At 35.0% G+C, this 13,378-nt stretch overlaps 1 protein-coding gene across 6 annotated transcripts in view; it reads left to right on the top strand.

The window, feature by feature from the left end:
* The window catches only part of PTPRD (protein tyrosine phosphatase, receptor type D), a 468,274-nt gene that overhangs the window by 137,259 nt on the left and 317,637 nt on the right, over positions 1-13,378 (top strand). The window contains exon 1 of one of the 6 annotated variants that reach the window (XM_026866836.1): positions 9,636-9,758. The exons of the other annotated variants lie outside the window; for them this stretch is intronic. The gene's annotated coding sequence lies outside the window, so the exon portion shown is untranslated. Of the gene's footprint in view, positions 1-9,635; positions 9,759-13,378 lie in introns of those variants that run through there. 6 annotated transcript variants of the gene reach the window in all.

The raw sequence follows: 13,378 nt of genomic DNA, 5'->3' as shown, positions 1-13,378 counted from the left end.
AATAGGGGCAAAGTTAATATCACCACAGTAGTGGCAAATACCACAAAAATAGTGATGTTACAGGCACCATAATCCAAAAAAGCATCCTTTCAGGGCAACCTCAAGCTTATTTACAATCTCTAAATATAATTACTCATTTAGAACATAGGAGTACTATCTAAATGATAGTGTAATTTCTTCCTAATTTGGGGGTGCTTTGTTTGTTTGATTATAGTGATTGTGATGTTCATTGGTAGCAACTTGTTAGGTGCTGCAGTTCATATCATCAAACAAACTGCAGTGTAAATGTTCGGAGACAAAATTTTAATCTTGAAAAATTTCTTTAATGTCAGCAGATTTTCTTTTTAATGAAAATGTTTTTGTCTTTTTAGTTGCAGTTTTATTTTTTGACAGAATTATGATTGTTTTTCCATTCAGTACAGAGTTGTTAAAGTACACTTACTCTGCAGTTATAGAGAAACGTAGTGCAAAATACAGTGACTTGGTTAGCACTTTTTAACAAAGTGAGTTATGCCATGTTTTCCAGTAGTATTCCAAATTCCTATTTACAAGACACTTGTTATCAAATGACAACACTCAAAAAGGAATGTGAATTTAATAATTGCAGAATAGTTTTGCTATTTATTCAATAATTTATAATCCTTAAAATTTTATATGAGGTCCTATAAATTAAAATTTTCAGAACTTTTTTCCCCAAAATTTTGGGGTCATTGGCCATCTCAAATGAAATTCAAGATTTTTGTGTGTGTGAGTCAAACCCCAAATTTTTAAATACTTGACGTTAGTATGGGGACTACATCTATTTTAATTCCTGATGCTAGCTATGCTATATATCTTTGTTTTCACTCTTTGTGGAGTTTTTACTTGGGTAAATTTTTTTTTTTCTTGATTTAAGCCCATTCATTTGATGGTATTTTTAACTCATTCCATGAGTTATATTTGCATAATTGAAATACAAATTTGTATTTCATACTTAAATGTGTTGTTAGTGGTGCTTTCCAACTAACATGTGACAGTACTAAATGATCCTAAAGAAAGATAGCTAGATCAGGATGTATCTATAAATAGCTAAACCTGAAAGAAGGTTACTGGGGAGAAAAAAAAGAAAAAAGAAGTTTTATGACTCTTCAGAAACACTAAAAAGCTAAGGATTTATTGTGCTCCCATGACCTATGTTTACACAATATGTGATACATTTCTTATATTGTCTGCTATTTGGCCTCCTGCAAGACTTTAAGTACATTGATAAACTGTTTTCAAACCAATTTCAACTTCATTAGAAGAAACAGGTTGTTAGTATTCGCATTCTGTAATGTCCATGGAAAATTTCCTGCTAATTCAAGCAAGCTTTAGGTTGGTCCAAATGAAAGAGCTGCTTTTCAACAGTTTCTGCAGCAGTAGGTATGCTGAAGTAGAAAGAAAAATCATGAGTAATTGTTTACAGGAACTGTGAAGAGAAGTGAATACGGAGAAATCTGTACTTAAAAACCTTTGAACTTGATTCTGTCTAACAGTGAAATATGTGTCTGATTTTTATGATAGTCTCCTGTTGGATATTGAAGTATTATATAAGAGCTAAGATTTTTTTCCAAGTAGTATATTTAGATTTTTAGATATGTCAGGAAAACAACAGTTGCAAATAAAAAGCCCACAACCTACAAATAAAAAGAAAAAAAAAATACTGAAAGGATAACTAAATGAAGCAGCTTTGGTTCTGTGGAGACCTTGCAGAGGAAATGAGAGGGGGCAGCTTCTTTCTTCCAACCATTATCCTTATACCAGGCTATCAGGCTTTGCAGGATCAACCAAATGACTTAGCTAGTTTACCCCCTGTTCCAAAACTAAACTTAATTTCCATATTAAAGGAAGCTGCTGATCATCAGCATTGCCACAGCTACCTTATCTTGCCCACACCTCTACCCTTTGTGTCTGCATTTCCTCATACCATGTGGGTTTTATGTTCTGGCAAGAAAACAAATTATTGCAACTTTTTCAATATACAACTTGAGTGGTAATGGGGTAATATTAGCCTGGAGACACCTGCCGAGATTATTGCAAAATACTAACTGTTTTCACATTTAGAGACTAATTTTACCCAGCAGTGAACGTAACATTAGGATTAAGAGAAAGACATACTTGAGCCAGAATAAATTATAAACCATTCTTCCCTTTCTGCATCACTTTGGTTGCTACATTATCAAGTTTACTGGATTCCGCAACAAACGAAACTTCCTCCAGTCCTGTAATCTGGCTGGTGACTCCAGGCTAAACTCATAAATCCTCATCTGTGAGAGGTCTGAACATCAATGTTTGACATCTGGTAACTTTTTCGGTATATTTATTCATCAGGAGATACACCTTTTCAGGCCCTATATTCCAGAACTTGATCCAGACCAAGATGGTGTTCTCAGTTCCTGTTATATAAAGTAAGAATAATAGGATTGCCTATGATGCAGGTGTATGACATACAATACATTATTGCTTGTGAATTGGTTCCACATGTCAGTCTTGAGTACTCATAATAATGAAATCAGTAATTCAGGTACTTAAAAAAGAGTTTGAGTGCTGTGTAGTAAATAAAGCATCAATTCTTGACATAAATACATTGGTAGCATGAAGTCTTGAATACCGTCTCATTTATGAATATAATCACTGCTCTGTATGGATTGAATTAGGCTCATACAAGTCGCAGTTAATTTAATTTGGGAATGTATATTAATGCATATTCCTCAGATATTAATTAAGAGCCTATTATGATAGGACTTTATTTTTCATTTTGAGAGATGATTTTGCCACTTTACATTTTGTTTAAAGTGTGGTTTAGCTCATGTGACTTGCAGCTAGTGTTGCTTTAGATAAATAGAGGTAGATCAGGTAAAGGAGTTTTGAGTTAGAGGTTTTTTTCTCTCTAGGGAAAATTATTAAAGATGCAAAATTGAAAGAAAGTATTAAGACACATAACAGTTTGAACATTAGCTATAATGTTAATTGAGCTGCACCCAAGGAGAATGAGGTTCTGTTGAGAAAGGTCTGGGAACAATATCCTGTATTCTGAATTACATTAAATTTAGTCAGTATGACAGAAAATTTCTACACTATCTTGTATTGTGGCCTGAAACATAGTGAGACTCACTTTACCTGGGCAGAAGGTAGAATGAGGAAACAGAAGTATCTGTGTTCAGCTCTGTAGAATGCCTGCTGCACTGCAGTGCTGAGCTTTTGTAAGTCCTAACAGTATCATCATATTAAAAATGCACTTAATGTTATCCATATATAAAAAGAATTACGTGGACTAATTTCAGCTCTTTCAGCAATTTCAGCTCTACATTTATGATATAAAGTCTTGTCATATCTTCAGACCAATGCAATGCTAATGTTAACATTGGAATGGTATAGTGTAAGAAAACAAATATCATGTGCTCTTTTTTTTTTTTTTTTTTTTTTGGTTTTGTTTAGTTTTTGCCTTTTCTTTTCTTTTGGAACTACTTAATGTCTGCTGCTTGGGATTTTTTATATTTTTAAACTTAAAAGATTTGCTCTTTTTGGCATTGAGAAGAGCCACAAAACTACAATGTTTTACTACAAACCTGATCTACTAGAGATTCTCTGTAACAATACAAGAACTGTGCAATAGAAGAATAGAGCATGAATTTGAGCTGGTTTCTTTTAGACCATGAGTAAAAATTTGTAATTAAGAAATTGGTCTGTTGAGGAGGTACCACTGCTGACCCCTTAAGTTGTACAACACCAAGGGCAATAACTTGGTCATTATTAAAGCTGTCACAAGAACAAATTCTGAATTTCTGAAAAAAAAATGGGAGTAAGGACAGAAGATTCATTGTGCATTTCTCCACCAAACAGCCTGAAATTAGAGCTGCAATCATCTGATGATGTCAACTAAGCACAGTCATAATTTTTCTGCATTTCATTATATTTTTCTTGTCCATTCCCATTCTTGTGTCAGGTATCATAAATCATGTGATTTACACCTTTTACTTTGAGGAGACATTATCAATCTATTAGACCACAAGGTTAGAAGGTTTTACTTACTGGTTTGCCTAGACATAATTTGCTAATGGTTTTAGTAGAAGTTATTTGTTGTCACGGTTTCCTTACATATCTAATTAATCGGGAATGACTGTGTCGCCACTTTACAGTTTCTTAAGTAGTCAATGACTGGAATGTATTCAGGCCAGCTGATTGCCTGCAGGGGTGTAACTGCACAGATGACAAATTTCATTTCTTAACAAGGATTTTCACTTTTAGATCTTCATAGGTTCAGATCTCTGAACTGGTCTTCCTAGTTTTGGTGTGACTGCTACACTACTAATCATTAATTTTCTGTGGACAGTGTCTCAGGAAGAACGATTCCTGAGAGTATACTATACGCAGTTTTTAACATCTTTTATTAACTTCTTCATTCTACATTATTTTTGTTTATCTTCTCTTATCTGCCTTCTTGCTCTATCTTGTCATAGTTGAAAGGTTGTCCTGTGATTTTTACTAATGAAGTAGAAGGAAGGGAAGAAGAAAAAGGAAGAACTACTGATAATCAAAGGGATAAAAGCAAGGATAAAAAGTATGTTATCAGGAGAATACTGACTATTTGATATCTTTGTTTATCATCTTTGACTTCTCCTGTGCCTCTTCAGAGGATCTTGATAAGCTTCTCTGCCCCTTTCTTGTGTCTCTGTTGTGATTAGATCAGCTTCAGCTTTTCTGGGGAGCAGAAAGCTTGGTTGCCATGAACAGCGTGTATTTCTCTGTTACTTTAATATATTGATATGGAGGATAACATTTATATGTGTAACAGCTTCCAAGTGCATCGTGGAATAACATATTTAGCAATATTTAGAATATTTTCATATGCAAGATGTATTTTCTCCCATCTAGGAATCATTGAGGGTATTATCTGCATTAGATCACTGTCATTATATACATCATTATTCGTGTAGCAGGTTCAGAACATCTCAGTATATTAAAGTTTTCTGAAACATGCACTTTTGACAATTTAATTTTTATGAGTTTTGGTATTGATGCACATTTATTTATTGCTTTGTTTTGTTTGACATATGTAACATAGAGTGCTTGGTTTACACGGCATGAGAGGATATTGCACACCCATAGTGATGAATGTGTATTTGAAATGCCTGTATGTTTTGGTGAATCATATTTTCTGCACTTTTGCTTTCGACTATCAAGTTAAGAAAGTGGCAAAAGATCTCAGAAGTAGTTTCTCAGTTTCACCCAAGTTATGTGTTAGAGAGAGAGTCCTATCACATTTTTTCTAGAACACCCTTAAGTAAATGCTGTTTGATGGTTTCAGTCTCTGCATAGGTCTCCCATGAGGAATGAGAAAGGGAGAAAGGATAGAAAATCCACCACATAGCACAGGAAAGCAGCAAGGGATTAGAACACTTGGCAGTGAATTCCTTTGCATGTAAAGGTGTTCTGCCTGAATTTATATAGCCTTAGTGAAATATTCTTAACTTTACCTGGTAGTTGATGACACATCTGTCACTGAATTAATGTAAAGCCAGTTCTCCAGGACACTGGTAGATGAATAGACAGGGAAGAAATGGAAGGCATCTCATCTGTCAAAGAGATGTTTCTATTTTTAAACAAAGTGTGCTTGACTTGAGAGCATGAATCTCACATATGGGTCACTTTCTACTTACTTGTCAAATCAAAACATCTGTAGCACCCAGTCACTGTTCTTAGAGAAAACCAAATTGAAACAGAAACATGGAATTGTAGCTACTAAATCATAATTTTGGTATTTTTCAGCTGGACAGAAAAGATGTTTTGTCATTAGCAGTACTAATCTGGGAAAATACTAGTACATACAGAATCTTAATTCAGATGTGCATCTGTGTTGAGACTGTATTGCACATCTAGTGTTGTGCACCTGCTGGTCTCACTCTACAGTGGAAACCTGGGTTTGCAAGCTGAATGACCTTTCCTCTATTCTTCACACAGTCTTTAGGATCCTACTGCAATCAAATGAAGTTTATGCTGTTTGTTCCTAGTTTGGAACTGTAAACTCCGTTGATTTTTGAGATTTCTGATGATACAGATACTAGAAAGGAAAATTTGTGCCCAGTGTGCACTCTACAGTTTGGCATCAGAGATGTTTTCTAAAGATTTTCAGCTTTGATGGGTGAGTTGGTGGTGTGTTACTTTTTTCCGTTTGCTTTTACTCTCTTCAAAAAAGGGCAGAACTATATATGCTTAGAGTGGAAGTTTTACCGTGTTAAAGAAACATGAGTTGAAATAAGTGTTTCTCTTGTTGGAGAACATTTGTGGGTTTTTGCCCTGATTTGTATTATCATCTTTATCATGACACTGAATTCTCTGTGCTTTTCTTCTCTATGCCCATATTACATTTCTTCATGATTTTTCAGTACAGCACACATAATCGTAAAATATCTCATGTGAATACCTCTCACTTTTCTTAACCTGGCATCTTCCTATTTAGCAGATTGCATTGCTCTTGATTTTGTTTATTTTTGTGATCTTCTACCAAGTAGTGGAGTAGTGGGGAAGAGCTTTTAAGATGAGCTGCTTTAAGATTTTCAAGGCTGTAGCTGAGTCAGGGACTGAAGGAGCTCTGTTCTCATACCTAAAGTGTACCCTTTAAAAAACTTGTTGGGGAATGTCTGCATTTTACCAGGAGAAATAAAGATGAAACTAGTATTTCAGTTGATGTAGGAAAATGTGTAGTGTTGATACTTGTGGTCATGACTACTGTCACAAAAAAAGCCAACATGTTTTAGTCGCTATTTTTTTTTTTTTTTTTTTGGTCTTGTCAAGTTTTCCAGTATCAGGTGATGATTACTGGCTAAATCTCAAAAGCCAAAGGCTGAAGAAACACAAGCTTATGGTAGACAGCATTGAGATTGTGTTAAAGCCTCTTCCAGGAGGTATTCTGCTTGCTCATTTTTGATCTTTTCAAACAGACCTGATTTTGTAAAACAGAAGCAATTTAAACCACTTGATCCCTGAGACTATTTGTGTGTTTAAACTGGATTAAGCACATAAGCATCCACTGGATTTCATTTTTTTTCTAACACTCCAGTCTCACCACTGCATTGACATGGCTTTTGTGACCCTTTTATCAACTTTCCCTCCTTCCAAGAAAAAGACATCTCTGAGATTTTGTCAAATCTCCAGTTTCTTACTTCTAAACATACAAGGCCATAGCCCTGAACGTTGTCATATGAATTTCTACCTGTGCTTTCACTGAGCTCTTCAACTTGTATGCGCATATATATATATATATATATATATATATTCCTGGTTTTGGTCATTCACTTTCCCAAAAGACTTGATTTACATATCAATTTTGGAAAAAAAGTTCAGAGTCAGTGATACGTACTATTGAAACAGTACCAAGTTTGAATTGAGTTGTATTTTTACAGGCATAAAATGTATTTTCTTTGAAGAAGACTAAAATTAGGTGACATGCTAAGAAACAGCACTGTAAGACTGATATGCTATTTCAGAGAGGACTAACCCTGACAATGACAACTTGCATTATAGTCTGCTTTATGGGGAAGAGAAAGAAAAAAACCCTGAACTATGCTGGTCTTCATCCTCATTGCCTTATGATTCTTTTCCGTGCTAACTTTTTCTGTTTGTGTAGAATATTTTCAAATATCCAAATTTGAGGGATTTCCTGTATGTTTTTTAGAAGGCTTCTTTCCCTGGTGATATCTTTTATTTCCAGAATGTTCTCCTGATAATCACTTAATTTCTTCTATTTTGTACACATCAGTTTCCTTATGCCCTGGCATATGCATACTGTTACATCTTCTTCTTTTAATTGTCACTTAGGCAATGCATAAGCAGCATGCCAGTATTTAGCTCTGTGATGTTCCTTCATAAATTTTTCCTTACAGAGCTGCTCATGATGCTTCTGCCTTTATATTACTGACTGCTATTTCACCTGCTTATTTTTAGTATTGAACCTAAAGGTTTATTTAGTCTGAAATTTTACTGAGTTATTAAGAAGTGTATATATCTTTTCATATATTGTTTCATACTGATTCTCTTTTTTTGCCTACACAAAGGAAAATTGTATTGTTTTAATTTATTGCTATAATGTCTATTGAACTATATGTACACTCTCTAAATGGCATGTGATCTCTGTCTGTGCATTCAGCAACAACATTATTAGGGCATTCTGGCTTGGATTGATTTAATATAATTTTTTCCTTTATGCTTTTGGTTTTAATTATGTGAATAAATCTGTTTGTTGCTTTTTAACCTGTTGTTTAGGTGTTTCTAAAAAAAAAAATGTTGTTATTACGTTATTTTTCTGGCATTCTGGTCAACTGTTGTGAATTTTCCACTGACATGAGCACCTTTATTTTGAAATCTCTGAATATAAGACATGCAGCTAGTATGGAAAGACTGTTTATCCATGTCTCAATTTAAATTTTCTGGTATTTTCCAAACAATGTATTTTATTAGTAGCCATTTAGTAGCCATTTATAGTAAAGCATATGAACAGATAAGTAGTCTTTAATGACACACTATCTAGTTTGTTTTTAATGTCTTCTTAGCAGTTACATACCAGATAGCTTAGCTTCTATTAATCATGAATATAAGATAAATGAAGAATAGCTGGGGAAAAATCGGTTATAATAGGCATGAGAATCACTTGCCATTAAACAAAAAGTCCTTGTGTTTTTGCATAGCTTAAGTACTTTTGCATTAAGTAAAAACTGATTCAAGATAGTTAATGTGATTTTTTAGACAGCTACTTTTTAGAGGGGATGACATATTAAAAAACCCAAAACACAACTCGCTGCTAATTTCCTAATCTCATTTTAGGAAATGGTTCTCGGTTTTAGGTCATCCATTCCATTTCAGTAAAATATCAACAAGTTTTCATAGCTATGCAATTGGAATTTTGTAAATGATAACATTTGTTACGTTATTTTGGAACAACATTTGTTCATTGCATTTTGTTGATACTGAAAACAAGCTGTGTGCTCTATTCTCAAATATTGTCTTGCAAGCAAGTGAATGCCCTTTACAGTTTTTGAATGCTTAAAAATAAAAAGTTAAAAAGTCTTACAAATATATTTAAAGTAATAGTGTTTATGAAAGAGGAAGAACTTTAGTAGTTTGCTTTCTGCTAGAGAAGCATCTTTCAGTAGGAAAATAAACACAACACAAATAATCTCTGTTAGTCTCAGGTATTAAAAATCAGAGATAGGCTGAATACAAGAAGAAAGGTGCTGCCAACCTTTCACTTTTAAGCATGATAAGAAAGCTCTAGAGGTTGTGTTGTATAAATTTGGGTTCTGTCACAAGCATGATTTTAAATATGAGTTCTTCTTCACATGCTTCTACGCTACCAACGACTTCAGTGTTTATAAGTAGATTTTTAGCCAATTTTTATAGACTTGTTGCCATCTGTCATTTTGTATTTAAAAAAAGTTTTCCCAAAATTCAATAATGAATCATTTGTAATTACTTATGGGTAAATTATGCTTGCTGTTGTTTCTAATGGACTTTACAGAGCTTTGAACTGGATTGTTTATTTTTGTGACCTTAAAATGATTCCTTGTTTCTTTCAGAACTTGATAGTGTGGAAAGGTGTCACTGAACTCTGAACACCAGACATAACAGTACACAGAAATCTTGTAAGACAGCTTTTCAGATTGTAAGGCAATCTGCTGCTTGTGAGTTTCCTCTGCTGAAGCTGACATATTCTGCTGTACAACCACCTGTGACTACCAGGACTGGTGAGGCCACACCTGGAGTGTTGTCTTCAGTTCTAGCTCCCCCGTACAAGAGAGACATTGAACATAATGGAGAGAGTCCAGAGAAGGGCCACCTCTCCTATGAGAAAAGTCTGAGAGGGCTGGGACTTAAGCCTGGTGAAGAGAAGGCTTGGGGGATCTTCTTCACATGTACAAATATCTGATGAGAGGGTGTAAAGGAAATGGGGCCAGGCTCTTTTCAGTGGTGTCCAGCAACAGAAGAATGGGTAATTGTCACCATGCTCTGCTTACACCCATTGTCTACTGTCCTGTTATGGGACATCAAGTGAAACAGTGGAGATTCTATCTGAACATCGGGAAACACTTTTTTACTGTGAGGGTGAGTGAGCACTAGCACAGATTAGCCAAGGAGGTAGTAAAGTCTCCATCCTTGGAGATTCTCAAAATCTGTCTGGACATGGTCCTGGGCAACCAACTCTAGGTGGCCCTGCTTGAGCAGGGCTGTTAGACCAAATGACTTCCAGAGGTCCCTTCCAACCTCCACCATTTTATGGTTCTGTAGTTAATGACACAGAACTAAAATGTACGATTTATAACACCGATATATGATTTGGCTACCTTTTCTCAGTGTCTACACCACACCACACTCTGTGTCCACACTACACAAAAATAGTAGTGATAGACACAGATGACTAGTAAAAGCAGGCTTTTTGCTAAAAGTCTGGGTAAGTTCAGTCAACCAAGTAGTAAATAACATGCTCTTGCTACTTCTAGATTCATTTCTGAAAGAGTAATTGAGGTATGTAAGTGCACTCAAGTCTACTTCAAATCAGCATCAGTAAAGACTGTGGCAGCTTATGCTGCAGGGTAACAAACTAGGAAAGAGTGTCATAGCAATGTCATTTTGTTCTCATTAAACCTTAGTGGGGTGCCTGTTTTCAAAACTGGTGATTACAGTATTCTGGAATAGTTAAAATTATGCCTGTTCTGCTTTGTTTTGGGTTGGGTATTTAAATTTTCAAATTTTCAAATTCTTTCTGTTCCACACCCAAAAAAGGTACATGTTTAAAGTGAGAACTGAAGCTTGTCCACTTGACTCTGAGAGCTAGACATTCTAAAAAGAAACTGAACATTGAAAAACTTAGAAATAAATGTATAAGAAGTAGTTAACATGATGCCAGAAACAAAGTATTCCTAAAGTTATAGGACACACAATCTCTCATGCATGAGAACTACAGTATTTCCCAGGAAAACAAAAAACAAACAAACAAACAAACAAAAAAAAACACACAAAAAAAAAACAAAAACAAAGAAACAAAAAAAAACCCACCAAAACAACCAGATAAACCAGATAAACCAGATAAACATATAAATGAATTTGTATCTTTCACTCTCAGAAGACAGACAGGTGTAAATTCTGTGGCTGAGTAGAGGGGAAGAATGACCTCCCCTGACCAGTTGGAATGACCATGTTGGCTCCTAATGTAGCCCAGGGTACCATTAGCCACCTTCATAGCAAGAGGTAAGGATAAGTATTAATAATACCAGAATGAACTGTTGGATTAATAGATTTGAGACTTCAAAAGTTTGTTGAGAAACTTTGGTTTTTTACTGTTTTAAATTACTTGATATAAGAAAAAAGGAAAATATGAGGAAAAAAAAAAGGATAATTTACCTGATAAATATAGCTATTTGCATTTTGCTAGCTTAATGGTAAGTAATTTCAGGCATCATTTCAAAACTCTTACTCCTTCACCATGACCGTTGATAAAGTACAGACAATGCCACATTATTTACCAGAATGACAGTGTTCCTTTTACTCTTGTGGTTTTCTGTTTATATTTTTTTCTTTTATTCTCTGAAACTCATAATTTTGGTGAATGATCATTATTCTGCTCCTTTTGTTTGCAGTAGGAGTTCTAACAGTTCTTTACTGAGCTACTTCTGAAGGAGCCTGGCTTTTTGCAGTCAAGGATTCTCTTATTAGTGCTCAGAAGATGGACCTGGCAGGGTACAGAATGTTTGTACAAGATTCCAGCTGTTACAAAGGTTCTCTCATGGTCTCCAGTCATTTGAAATATGATGTAGATCTGACCGGAAACTGATGGTTAAACTGTGGTTGTAGGCTGCAGAAAATACATATTATTAATAGCAGAATATAGATAGCTTGAAAAAGGCGTTTATGAATACTATTTCACTAGTGTTCACTAACTGAATGACCATTATGAAGAACTTGAAATACGTGTAGAAGATACGGCCTTTCTGGAAGGCGTAATTACCTCTCTAATCCTTTATTCTCCACACGTCTGTAAAGGTGGTGGTGTCAAAACTATTGTAAGATTAAGAGAGGAGAGTCATTAAAATATCAAGTAATAAGTCTCAAAGCAAATACTCAAATTGGTTATGTATTAAGACGCTTTTTTTGTAACTTAGTTAAAGAAATAGACAAAAAATGTTAAAATGGGAGAAAAAGAACATGTGAGGACACAACCTCCCTGTATGAGTGTTGCTGCTTGCTAGGTCACTCAACTGAGGTATTCTCACTAGGCATTGTTTAACAAGTTTACTGAATAAGAAAATCAAACAACACAGACCTGAAAATACTTGCCATAGCCATGTCCAGAGAGTGCAACAGAGAAGAAAACTGGTGTTGGGGTGTATTTACATTGAAGGAATTTTTCTTAACAGTATTCAGGAATCTAGTGAGAGAAGCTTGGTTTGAATTGAGTCATTATCCAGTTAAAAATAACCTTTCCAGGTCATGTCATTTTGTTTGCCGCAGTGAAATAAGTTTATTTCAGCAGAATGAAGCCATTATTAGCTTGGCAGAGTCCACTTGTCAGAATTTTATGGAGCAGAACACCGTTTGGCTTGGAAATTCAATAAATACTGTAATGTGAGAGGAGTTAAACTCCAAGGGCTGAAGGGGCACAGTGTGGGGAATTTGTCACTAATGTATTGTTTGACACTTCAGAAAATTTGTCACTTAAGAAAATACCAGGATATATGAAGAATGATCTTTAAAAATCAGGCAGACATCTCTCTCATGCATGGTGATATTAAATACCTGGACCGAATATAATTTTTCAATACTGAAGCAGAATAGCAGTATTTTAAAAAGAACTAAGTGTTTTGCACTTCTATTTTTACCTACTTCATTTCTCCTATATGCATTTCTTCTAACATTGGGATTAGTAGGGGGGTGGTTTAGCATGGTTGGAGAAAATCTACAATTAAATGTAATCCAACTATTACTGTTTAAATCAGCATGGGAAAATTTGCTCTGTGCTATGAATTTGCCTGAAATGTGGGAGGTTGATATTCTGTCTCCAGTGGGAGGGTAGCAGGCAAACTAATTGCTCTCCCTGCAAGGTGAAACTATGCAATTCAGTCATGTGATAATTTTAGAGGCAGAGATGAGGTAGTCAGCAAAAACTGGTTAGGGTGCCCTCCAGCTATCCATACTTCCTGCTTGTACTTGGGACACTATCATTTGAAATAACTCTTTAAAGTATTGCCTGTTCGAATAAAAAGATTTCCTCTGGGAATAAGCGATGTAGTCATTTTAGGTTTCTAGCCCTATACAGTAAAAGTAATATTTATAAACAATGAACTGCTTGACTGTTGACTTGGGGGGGGGG

Source organism: Athene cunicularia (assembly GCF_003259725.1).
Source record: "Athene cunicularia isolate RWA chromosome Z unlocalized genomic scaffold, athCun1 chrZ_part4, whole genome shotgun sequence".
Taxonomy (NCBI): domain Eukaryota; kingdom Metazoa; phylum Chordata; class Aves; order Strigiformes; family Strigidae; genus Athene; species Athene cunicularia.
Note: the sequence above shows the minus strand (reverse complement) of the source record. Positions and strands in the feature narration are given on the sequence as shown.